The 11,741-nt window shown below is 40.8% G+C and overlaps 1 pseudogene; it reads right to left on the reverse strand.

Annotated features, from left to right (window-relative positions):
• Positions 1–211: 211 nt before the first annotated feature.
• On the reverse strand, positions 212–1,000 carry LOC138379458 (BTB/POZ domain-containing protein KCTD1 pseudogene; annotated as a pseudogene).
• Between the last annotated feature and the right edge of the window lie 10,741 nt (positions 1,001–11,741).

Genomic DNA, 11,741 nt, shown 5'->3' on the forward strand with positions numbered 1-11,741 from the left:
TGACACATATGTATTTTTTGCACCTTGAGGATATCACTATTCCAATTGTTCCCATATGAATACAGGTGTGGTCTCTATGGATATAATGTGTCTTTTATTCAATTTTAGGTCCAGGACTTTGTTTGCTGTCCCAGATGCACATAAATGTCCCTTTGTCGTTTGCATTAATTTGTTGTGTATGTTTTCCTTTTTGCATAAGAAATATGTCCGTTTAGTCCAGAGGCTCTTGCTTTATCTGGATGTGCGAGGGTACACGGGGCGTCCTCCTCAGTTCCCGCCGGAGGACATATTCGCTGAACTGGGACGAGTCCACTCCTCCCCCACAGGAGCCCACGATTTCAAATCCTCTTTGCTGCAACCTCTCGAGGACCTGGACTGAGCTGAGGTTACAGTAGCCACCGTGTGGAAACCTGATGACGTCCGTTGAGTCGTGATTCCAGCCGGCGTTGACAGAGTTACACATCACGTCACCTATCTCTGGAAACACTTCTTCTATCAAGGATTTGTCACCGCTGAATGTGATCCTTTCTCTGAGGTCCAGGGCCACACGCACCACGAGGCACTCATAAGGCCTAGAAAAGCGACCCGTTTCTCTGTCCTGCTTCCATCTTTCCATCTCCAACAACATGGGCTGAAGCTGAAAATATTTTGCCTCTTCATATAACAAAGTGTAGTCCTTGAAATCGTCAGGAATGAGGAGTTTTGATGTTTGTAGAAAATTCAAGATATATCTGAACATCTGTCCATCTCTGTCAATGAAATAGTTCTGTTTGAGATTGTCCAAAACAATGGGTTCTGTACCAGCAAAAAGTCTTCCGATTCTTGATTCAGGGTATTTGGTGAGGGTAGCCAGGCTGCTGGTGTACATGTGGCCGCCCACGTCAATGTGGACGGGCACATTGGATTGTGTGAGTTGTGCTGGAGTAGGAATGCCTTGGTTGTTCAGTGGAGATGCTGGGGATCCAGTGACCAGAGGTCTTGACATATTGGGCCGACTGTCCTCAAACGTTGAAGCACAAAGTCTCTTTCCAAGTCCCCTTTGCCTTTTCCTCTCCCCCATTTTCTGATTTCTCTCCATTAATTGTTTTCCCTGACTCCCCTGTTCTGCTCCAGTGCCTATAAATCATTGTAAAAAAGATAAAATGTTACTATTATGAAACGAGTGTAAAAATGGTATTTAAATAAACTTGCTTTTGCTATCCAGCCAACTTCTCTAACCTTTAAGTGAAAGTTTAAAGCTTCTACTGCAAATGTTGTAAACTCCTTTGGGCAGAGTACATGTATTTTTAGCACTCACACTATTTTAGGCACTGGGCATAGTCCAAAACTTAAGCAGTCCCTTCAAAGTGAGTTTTGAGATGTAAATTTAAAATATACTATGGCAAGAAGTTCAAGGTTTTACTGTAAGAAGCAACTTTGAAACATATATTACCTATTGTGTTGAATGACAAAGGATCCTGGATTAGCTGGTTATGACACAAGAATGATAATGAATGGAGCAAATGGGGAGGAAGAGAGGAAATAAAAAGTGAAAACCTACTTCTAACCTAACTCAGTTCCTCTTCCAGTGTGATGAGCCACAGTTCTCTTCTAAGTCAGTAAGTAGCCAGTGAACATCCATGTCCAGTATCACGCTAAACACTGCTTTTATAAGTGAGTCATTCATTCAAACATTCTGGGTACCTAATATGTACCACATATTGGGGATCTAATTGTGAATGAGACAGAAATGACCCCTATTCTCTAGGAACTTACAGTTTATTTCTATACGTATTCTTAAGATATTCGGGCTTAATTCTGAAAACTCTTTGATTTTCTCCAGAATAATGCCCACTGGATACACCTAGTGTTGCCACTATGGAATTTCTCTACTACACAATCCTTGAGAAGCATACTATTGTCACAGGTAAAACAATGTGGGCATAGGTACCTTCGATTGCTTCCAATTAAATACACCCACATACATGGGTCAAAGCAGAGAATGGATGAAATTGAATGAAATGGAATTGAGGAAAGTTTGATTCTATCAATGGGTTATAGAATTACTATTTAGTCAGCAACTGTATGCATAACGGAAACCCAACAAATACAAAGGCACACATAATAAAACCCATTTAGCACAGCCCTGTATTTCAGGTTCTCTAAGATTTCAGATTCTCATTGAATATATTACAGAGCTGCAAGTATACAGAGGTATAGGTATACAAAGAAGTAGTGGCCACTTCAAAGAGTGTCCAAAGTTACTTATTGATCAAGCAAGAAAGGTTACTGGTCTCTCATTCACTATTTACAGTCATATACAGATAATCCATCCTATGTTAAAAATAATAATGAAATAATAAAATAAATTATAAGTTTCATTTTAAAATTGTTTTATTTTTTGAGAATTTTAAATTCTTTGCATCCCTGCAGATAACTGAGATCATTCAAAATGCCCATGATAGGGAATCACTATCTGGTTATCAAAGCATTAATTGAATTATAAGGCCTTGGAGAATGTGAATAGAAAAGAATGTGTGCCCCTTAAGCGATTTGGCTAGTACAAAGCACCATAAGCATAACTGGGAAGTATTTGAAACCACCACCCATTACTACAATTCAATGGGAATGATATAAGAGCGAAAAAGCTGATACACTTAGATAGGAAGATTAAATCTCATTGACAAAGTGCCTCAAAGAAATCCCCACCACACCAGGCCACCACAGACACTGTGCCACCATTTCTTTAATTCTCTGAGCACTAGAATTCTCTAAAATCAAATAAAATATTTTTAACTTTATTTAAATACGCCACAATAAGGAAAGTGAGCATTATTATAAAGCAGCTGTTTCTGTGCATCAAGGGAAGGCACAGGAAATCTCTATGCAGCATTTAAGACATAGGCAGCAGTCACTGAATCCTCTCCATTCTTGAGAGCGTCTTAAAGCTGCCACATCCCTAGAGTGTATACATTTACTGCTTGTTGAATTGGACACTTTTCTAGCAGCCTATTTTGGCAAATACATCTCTCATTTTAGAATATAAGTTTACTTATGACACGTACTGGTGATGTGGGTACAATACATGGACAACCAAAATCAGAGAGACTTGTTAAATAATAATATTATGATTTTTTATTTTATTCATAATCCTTTGGTTTCCTCAACTATAAAATTAAGATAGTGATAGTATCTTCTGCTTAGGTGTGTCATAAGAAATAAATGAGATAATCCACGCACAGTGCTTGGCACTGTGCCCGGCATGGTGGTTTCTATAATTACTATTATTCGTGTTGTTGATATAGTGATATCTTTACCAATAGTATAACTGATATGTATATATAAATATGTATCTCAATACAGATAGAGAATTTACGCAGAATGTGTAGGAAATGGGCTTTAAGATAATCAAAGATTGTATTTCAGACCTAAAATCATCTAAGACTATCATCTAAACAATCACTACATATTCTTCCAGGTTTCCAACGTATAGCATTCCACCCACGTACCCAGTGCTCCACTGACAGCCCGTCACCGGGTCAGTCTAGCCATCCTTCAAGATCTTTGTTCCTGTAGTATTTTGGCATACCTCCATGAGAGCACTTACCACATAATTCTGAAATAATTTCTTCCTATAGAAATCGGCACCAAACTGTGAACTCCTGAGAACTGATCTTCTCCATCTCTGAGTCCCGCAGTCCTAACAGTGCCTTGCTCTAAAGTTTGAAAGAGAAAAGAAAGCAGAAGAAAGGGAGAAGGAAAAACTAAAAGGGGTAGGGAGAAAAGACTCCGTGTTTCTTGGTTGTCTTCTCGGGTTATTTTGGGATTAATTTCAAAAGCCTCCTCTGGAATGCTTTGCTCTGGCCTGGATCTGCACTCCCAAAGACGGTGAATGTTACTGGCTCAACAAGGACACCCACGAGGCCATAAAAAAGTGGTGAAAAAGAAAGCCTTCATTTAAATATAGTGAGAGTCTCTGTTTTTATAAACTATATAAAGTATATCTGTTATTATAAATCCTAGATATTTAAGAAACTCTGATGATCTTTTTTTTAAAGAATTCCTATCATTTTTGGCAACTTACCTCAACCCAAGTTACTTTATTCATGTGAAAAGGATTTGTTGAGCATCTCCTATGTGCCACGCATTCTTTCAGGGATTGGAGCCTGCCTTTATGATGCTCATATTCCCAAGGTCAGAGACAGACCCCCTCCCCCCAAAAAAAGTCAATAAGTAAATGATCAGGTGAGAAGGTGATAGATGTCAGGGACAGAACATGGGAGCAACAAAAGGGATGAAGGGTTTGGTTTTAAATAGGTTGGTCAGGTCAGGTGACACAGCATGACATTTATGCAGAGTACACAAGCAGTGACCAGGGAGTGTTCCACATAGAGGGAAAAGCCAACACAGATGTGCCTGGTACTTCTGAAGGGCAGCAAGGAGGCCAGTGTGGATGGAACACAGTGTACTGGCAGGAGATGGGGACAGAGGGATAGATGAAATCAGAGTAGCCATGGAACAGAGGTGGCAGACCAGGCATAGCCTCACAGCCACTACAAAGACTATGCTTTTACTCTGAGTCACATGGAGACCTGTGGGAGAGTTTGCCTCAACTCACCTTTCTCTTCCTAGAGTTGTCAATCTATCCCTCACTGGGCCATTAGGGGCTGTTGCAGTCAACCTTCCTGATCTTACTTTCTGAAAGCTTTTACTATGAAAGGCAATGTCAGTTTGGTATCAAACGTACTTCTTTTAGACCTGGAACCTAGACTCCTGTCTTGGGCCCCACGCTTTAGAGAGCCTTCCCTGGCCAGCCCTTCTCCTGGTTGCACCTCTTCCCATGGGGTAAGGAGCCCAAGAAGTCAAAGGGACTGCCCACCCAGACCTGTCTCCCTCCTTCTAGATCATACTCCAATGCTCAGTACAGGAAGTTTCTTCTCAAACATGGAGACTCATTCCCAGGCTCCATCCTCCCTGACCTGGCCATGCTCTCTCCGTGTGCAAACCCCCAGGCCAAGACAGCCAGGGGACAGCTACTTGCAGAGGGAGACAGAGCGTGGACTGCCAGGCTGGTGGGATGGGAGCATCTATGTGCATTGACTGGCAGCCCCCTGAGGTTGGATGGAGCCAGAGGGGACAGGCAGGAGCCAGGGCCCTATTTGCACTCCAGCCCCAGCCCTACAAGTATCCAGGCAGTTTAGGTACCAAAGCCCTTCAAATGGTAAACTAGAATACTAAAACTCTCTTTGCAAAAGTAAAACCCTCCTCTCTACCTGGTCTGACTGTAACAAGAAGGTGTTTCCCTCTGCAGCTCTGCTTTCTCCACTCCCCTGGCTTATTCACTTTATCAAAATGTATTTCCAGATCAGGTAGAGATATGAATTCGCATTGTTACCTGAGCACATCTCTCACGGGTACCCTTGTTCCCAGGCTGCCAGCTTTCTATGAGATAAGAGTCACCGGATCACCCCTGAGCCTCTCTTCTTAGCCACAGGTCATCAGGCAAACCATGGAAATTGATTATTCTGCTCCTTTCAGCTGGGAGGCAATAACTGTCCATCAAAAGGACTATTGCCAGAAGCAATCACTTTTTAAAGGGATGAAGCACTTCTGAACAATTTTAACTTGAACATAACATATTTCCAACAGTTAAATAGTAGCTTTCTCCATAAGAGTACTTCTTTTTAGAAGTGCTTTCAAATCTATTATCTCCTTTTATTATCTTAACATCTCTGTGAAGCAGGTAAAGTAGATGAAGGCAAAGAATCCCAGAGAGGGTGAAGGATTTGACTATAGCTACTTTCACAGGTAGCTGTTCCTACTAAGTCTAAACCCCAGTCTAGAACATTTCCAGTACACCACGCAAATCCTGACCCCTTATCTGCCTTCTGAGTCCCTCCCTCCCTCCCAGACATCCTCAATTTCCTTGGCCACTTCCAAGTCTCATTTAATATCTCTTCCTTCCTCGATCTAACTCTTCAGTGTTACCTATCTTAACATAAATGTAAGAGGCTATATGTTTTTCAGTGAAACTTCATGTTTCTTCATTCACTCAACTAATATCTACTGAGTGCCTATTCTGTTCCAGGTACTATGCCAGGGAAACACAATATAGTCAACATCCCTGCTGTCGCAGAGCTTATGTTCTAGGGAGGAGAACACACAAGTGAACAAGAGGGCAGTGGACGCTGTTTCTGCCCTGCTCATATGACCTTTGTACTCCCCATTCTCCTGAATGCCAGGTCCTCTTATAAGCACCTGTGACTTTCCTCCTGCAACTCTCTCTGGTGTACCTGGTCCTCATGCAGGACAAGCCTGCCTGAAGTGCTGGGGACTTGACAGTCCCAGCAAATGCCTTCGACCAATAACAGATTAGAATTAGTAGATAAATACCCCAGCTTCCTCACCTCTCGGGTGGGACAACATTGAAGCAAAGTCTTCTACACTGTCACCCAGAGTTCCCCAGTGGCAATGAGCCCCAATCTCCCATAGCAGTCACCCTGCATTGGCTTGCATTGCTTCCACGCTCCCCCACCTATACTTCCTAGGATCACCTCCGAGAAAAACTACTTAAACTCAAATCCTTGTCTTGGGGCATTTCAGAAAGTGATAAAAGTTACAAAGGAAATAAATCAGTATAATATGAAGCAAAAGAGACTCAGACAAGAAGAGGCAATGTTAGACTGGGTATTCAGGGAAGGCTAAAGAATGAAGTGATGCTTGAGCTGGGGTGATAGTTGAGCTGCAACTTGAATGATGAAGAGGAACCTGCTTGCTGGTGGAACCTGGGACCCCGAGGGGCAGCTATTTGAAGGAGCGAGAACAGCAAGTGAGAAGAAGCTAAGGATGGGGGAAGCATGGGTGCTTGAAGAACAAAAAGAAGGCCAGAATGGCTGGAACAGATGAGACCAGAAGGAGCATCTGGGGGCTACAGTAAGGATTCCTACGTTTTACACTAAGCACAATGGCAAGCTGCAGGGCAGAGCGAGCCGCAGAGCGGCATGATCCAATCCACTTTTTTGAAAGGTCATTCTGGCTGCTGTTAGATCCTGTGCCCTCCCTTTTAGCATCATACAGTACAGAAAACCAGCCCCCTTGGATGGTTGATTTAGACAGCATATGAAGTGTAGTTAGAGTGCGCATTAGCAAAAATAAAAGGTAATGATTCAAGAATTTTCCCGTGGTTAACAGGGAACTTCCCCAAGTCTCTAGTCCCACACCCCCTCATGTCAAAAATGTGTTCATTAAACCTGTTATGAGGAAAGTCATGGGAAGTACAACCAGCTCGTTATTACTCGTAAATCTGTTTCAAGTAGCAATACACTCAAGAGCTCTTCATCACATATAAAAGTTTAGAGAATTCAGTCACTTTTATGATAAATCATTTTGAATTAAAAAAATTTTTTTTGCTAATAGGAGAGAAATGAAGGTCAATGTATCTGACCATCTGGTCCCTGTCCTCAAAAGATCACTGCTTTTAAGTACTCACTGCTATTAATGGTGCTGTACTAATGCATATTCCTCCTGATAGAAACCGCTTTGCCACTTTGTTATTTAATGCAGATGCTGTAGAAGCAAAGGTTAGAATCTTGCACCTCTTAGGGCAAAAAGATGAAGCTAGTTAGGCTGATGCTTGACAAGCAGTCAGAATAAATTAATTTCCCCTCTGTGAAATGTTCCTTTGTCAGCTTCTGGGGGTCAGTCACTATTTTAGCTCAGCTATTGCTGCCAAGAGTAGAATAGCAGATGAGATTCAGAGACATTTACTTCAAATCACTGCTTTGAGCTAAAGCGTCCTGATGCCCATTCATACAGTGTCTGCCAGTCCATTGTGCTGCCCTCAAAGGTTCATTCTATTGTCCACAGGAGTTACTTGCTGGGAGGCAGATAATCTTACAGAAGAACACACTACTAAATCCTTAATCCATGTGCTCTTTGAAAGAATTACATAGAGAAAACTTCTCTCAAAATTAAGCAAAAGAAAGCAATCTTCCACATTTTTTAAAGGGAGATTTTATTTAAAGGAATTAAAAGTAGCAGTTTCATCCACTTTTAATTCTGGATATTTCCAGAAAAAAGTTATGTCACCAACAGAATCACTCACTGATTGAGGGTTGGTTTTTTTTGTTTGTTTGTTTTTCCAATTTCAGCTCTCACATCATTATCCCCTACAATTCAAATGTGGCATCACTAGGTGGTGATGGCAAGTAGCGCATTTGTAAAAGCAAAGAAGCAGTTATGTTTTGCTGGAGAGTGAAGACAGTACCTCTATTCCATGCTCAGGTATGAGGGTTATAACCAGTGCTATAACAAGGAAAGTCTACTGTGAGCCCTACTATGTTCAAAATTATTGTTGGGAGATTACTATAGCTTTGTAATATAATTTGAAATGAGGGAATGTGATGCCTCCAACTTTGTTCTTTCTCAAGATTGCTTTGGCTATTTGGGGTCTTTTGTAGTTCCATACTAATTGTAGAATTGCTTTTTCTATTTCTGTGAAAAATGCCATTGGAATTTTCACAGGAATTGCATTGGGTCTATAGATTATTTGGGGTAATATGGACATTTTAACAATATTACTTCTTTGAATGTATGAATACAGGATATCTTTCCATTTTTTGTGTCTTCAACCTCTTTCCTCAACATTTTATCATTTTGAATGTTTAAATCTTTCACTTCTTGGTTAAATTTATTTCTAGGTATTATTTTCTTTTTGATGCTTTTGTAAATGAGATTGTTTTCTTGATTTCCTTTCTGAGTAGATTGTTAATGGTGTAAATAATGCAACTGATTTTCATATTAATTCTGTGTCCTGCAACCTTTCTGAATTCATTTATTAGTTCTAACAACTTTTGGTAGAGTGTTTAGGGTTTTCTACACATAGGACGGTGTCATCTGCAAACAGGGATAATTTTACTTCTTCCTTTCCTATTTGGATTTTTTTGTCTGATTGCTCTTGCTGGTACCTCCAGTTCCATGTTAAATAAAAGTGGTGAGAGTGAGCACCTTTGCCTTGTACTGGATCAAAGCTATAGTAATCGAAACAGTACGATACTGGCATAAAAACTTAAGACCAATGAAAACAGTAGAGAGGCCAAAAATAAACCCAAACATATATAATCGACTAATGTTTGACAAGGGGACCAAGAATACACAATGAAGAAAATATAATCTCTTCAACAAATGATTTTGGAAAAAAATGGTGTTGGGAAAACTAGATAACCACATGAAAAAGAATGAAACTGGACCCTTATCTTATACCATACACAAAAATCAACTCAAGATGGATTAAATACCTAAACAGAAGACCTGAAATCCTAAAACTCCTAAAAGAAAACAGGGAGAAAGCTTCATGACATTGGCCATGGCAATGATTTGTTGTGTATCATACTAAAAGCTCAAACAACAAAGTAAAAAATAAACAAATGGACTACACATCAAGCCAAAAAGTTTATGCACAGCAAAGGAAACAATAAATAAAGTGAAAAGGCAGCCTACAGATTAAAAGAAAATATTTGCAAATCATATCTGATAAAGTATTAATAACCAAAATATATAAGAAGCTCACATAACCCAATAGTAAAAATCAAATAACCCAATTTTTAAAAAATGGGCAGACAACCTGAATACATATTTCTCCAAAGACATAAAAAGCCAACAGGTATATGAAAAGGTGCTCAATGTCACCAATCATCAGGGAAATGCAAATCAAAACCACAATGAGATATCACCTCATATATATTAGGATGACTATTATCAAAAAGACAAAAAATAACAAGTATTGGTTGGGTTTTGGAGAAAAGAGAACCCTTGTATGCTGTTGATGGGAATGTATGGAGATTACTATGAACAATTATACCCAAGAAATTGGATAATGTAGAAAAGTGGATATATTTCAAGAGATATACAGCCTGCCAAGACTGAATCATGAAAAAATAGAAAACCTGAACAAGTCAATAATGAGTAAGGATATTGAATCAGTAATCAAAACCTTCCAACAAAGAAAAGCCCAGGATCTGATGGCTTTACTGCTATATTCAACAAAACATTTAAAAGAGAATTAATGCCAATCTTTCTCAATCTCTTTCAAAAAATGAAACAGGAGTGAACATTTCCAAACTCATTTTAGAAGGCTAGAATTACCCCAAATTCAACACCAGACAAGGACACTACAAGAAAGTAAGTTAGAGGTGAATATCCTTGATGAGCACAGGGACAAAAATCTTCAACAAAATACCAGCAAACCTAGTTCAATAGCACATTGAGAGAATCAAGAATCATTCACCTGATCAAGTGGGATTTATCCCTGGGATGCAAGGATGGTTCAACATACCCAAACCAATGAATGTGCTATACCACATTAACAGAATAAAGGTTAAAAATCATATGGTCATCTTAACAAATGCAAAAAAAAGCAATTGACAAAATTCAACATCTTTCATGATAAAAAAAAAAAAAGCTCTCAACAAATCAAGCATAGAAGAAAAAATACTGAAAATAATGAAGACCATACATGGCAAGCCCACAGCTAACATGCTCAATGGTGAAAAGCTGAAAGCTCTTCTTCTAAGATCAAGAAAAAGACAAGGATGCCCACTCTTACCGCTTCTATTCAACATAGTACTAGAAGTCCTAGCCAGAGCAATTAGGCAAGAGAAAGACTGTTACCAGGGGCTGTAGCAGGCACTGATCCTTTATTGTCCCTAGGTTGACTGGAATACCTTTTGGACCTTGGCTAAGGGCTATTGCTACGATGTGGGTGTGCTTCAGCGTCTGCAGTCAGTAGGCCTGTTACTAGGTGTGCAGATGAGTGTGACTACCTCCATGTGTCCCTTGGAGAGCTCCCACTGGGTAACACACGGGTCCTTTGGAAGGTAGTACTGGCCCCAGACCATAGTTTAGAGGGGGCTGGAACTGAATCACAGAGGTGCTTCAAAGTCCACAGCTGAAACAAAGGTCTTCAGGCTTGCCTCCGGAGTTATGAACTAGCATGTTTCCCTCCAGCTTCATAGGCAAACAGAACTGCTCTCAGACTGCAGCTGAGAGGGGCTAGAGTTGAGTTGCAGAGCTATTTCAGGATCTGCAGTGGGACACAGGTTGACCGGTCTGCCTGCAAAAGGGATGGACTGGTGTATCTGCCTTTGGGTCCATGGGTGGGCAGGATTGCTCAGGCCACAGCCAAGAGGGGCAAGAGCCAAGTTACCAGGCCATTTCAGGATCCACAGACAGGACTGAGGTTGATGGACCTGTCACCTAGGTATCTTGACAGATGGTTCTGGAGACATGATCAAGGCCAAATGGGGCTTGAATCACAAGGCTATTTCTGGGTATGAATCCAGGATCACAGTCAGCAAGCCTGCCATCTAGATGCAGGTCTGCCCTCTTGAAATGGTTCTCTTAGGTCTTGGGTTCTACCAGGTTTTCTCAACCTCCTGCCTGAATCCCAAAGCTCCCACAAAGCCACTTTTGTCCATAGATGGCTGTAAAATTGTTGTTGCTGTGGGGAGTATATGAGTAGGAAACCACCTATTCCACTATCTTGCTGACATCACCATCACTCCTTCTGATGTTGTTTTGGTAACAATTAGCCTGGCAGGCACAGAAGCACCCATTATCCACCACCCACCATTTAAATGAGCCACCTGAAGAAGGGCAGTCAGCAAACAACCTATGTCTGTGACACTAGCTCTCTAGGGCCTTGTGTGTGACTCTCTGGGAACCCCGACCTCCTGGACACCACAGTGCCATGTGTTCTTCACTGC

Source organism: Eulemur rufifrons, chromosome 2 (genome assembly GCF_041146395.1).
Source record: "Eulemur rufifrons isolate Redbay chromosome 2, OSU_ERuf_1, whole genome shotgun sequence".
In the NCBI taxonomy this organism is placed as follows: domain Eukaryota; kingdom Metazoa; phylum Chordata; class Mammalia; order Primates; family Lemuridae; genus Eulemur; species Eulemur rufifrons.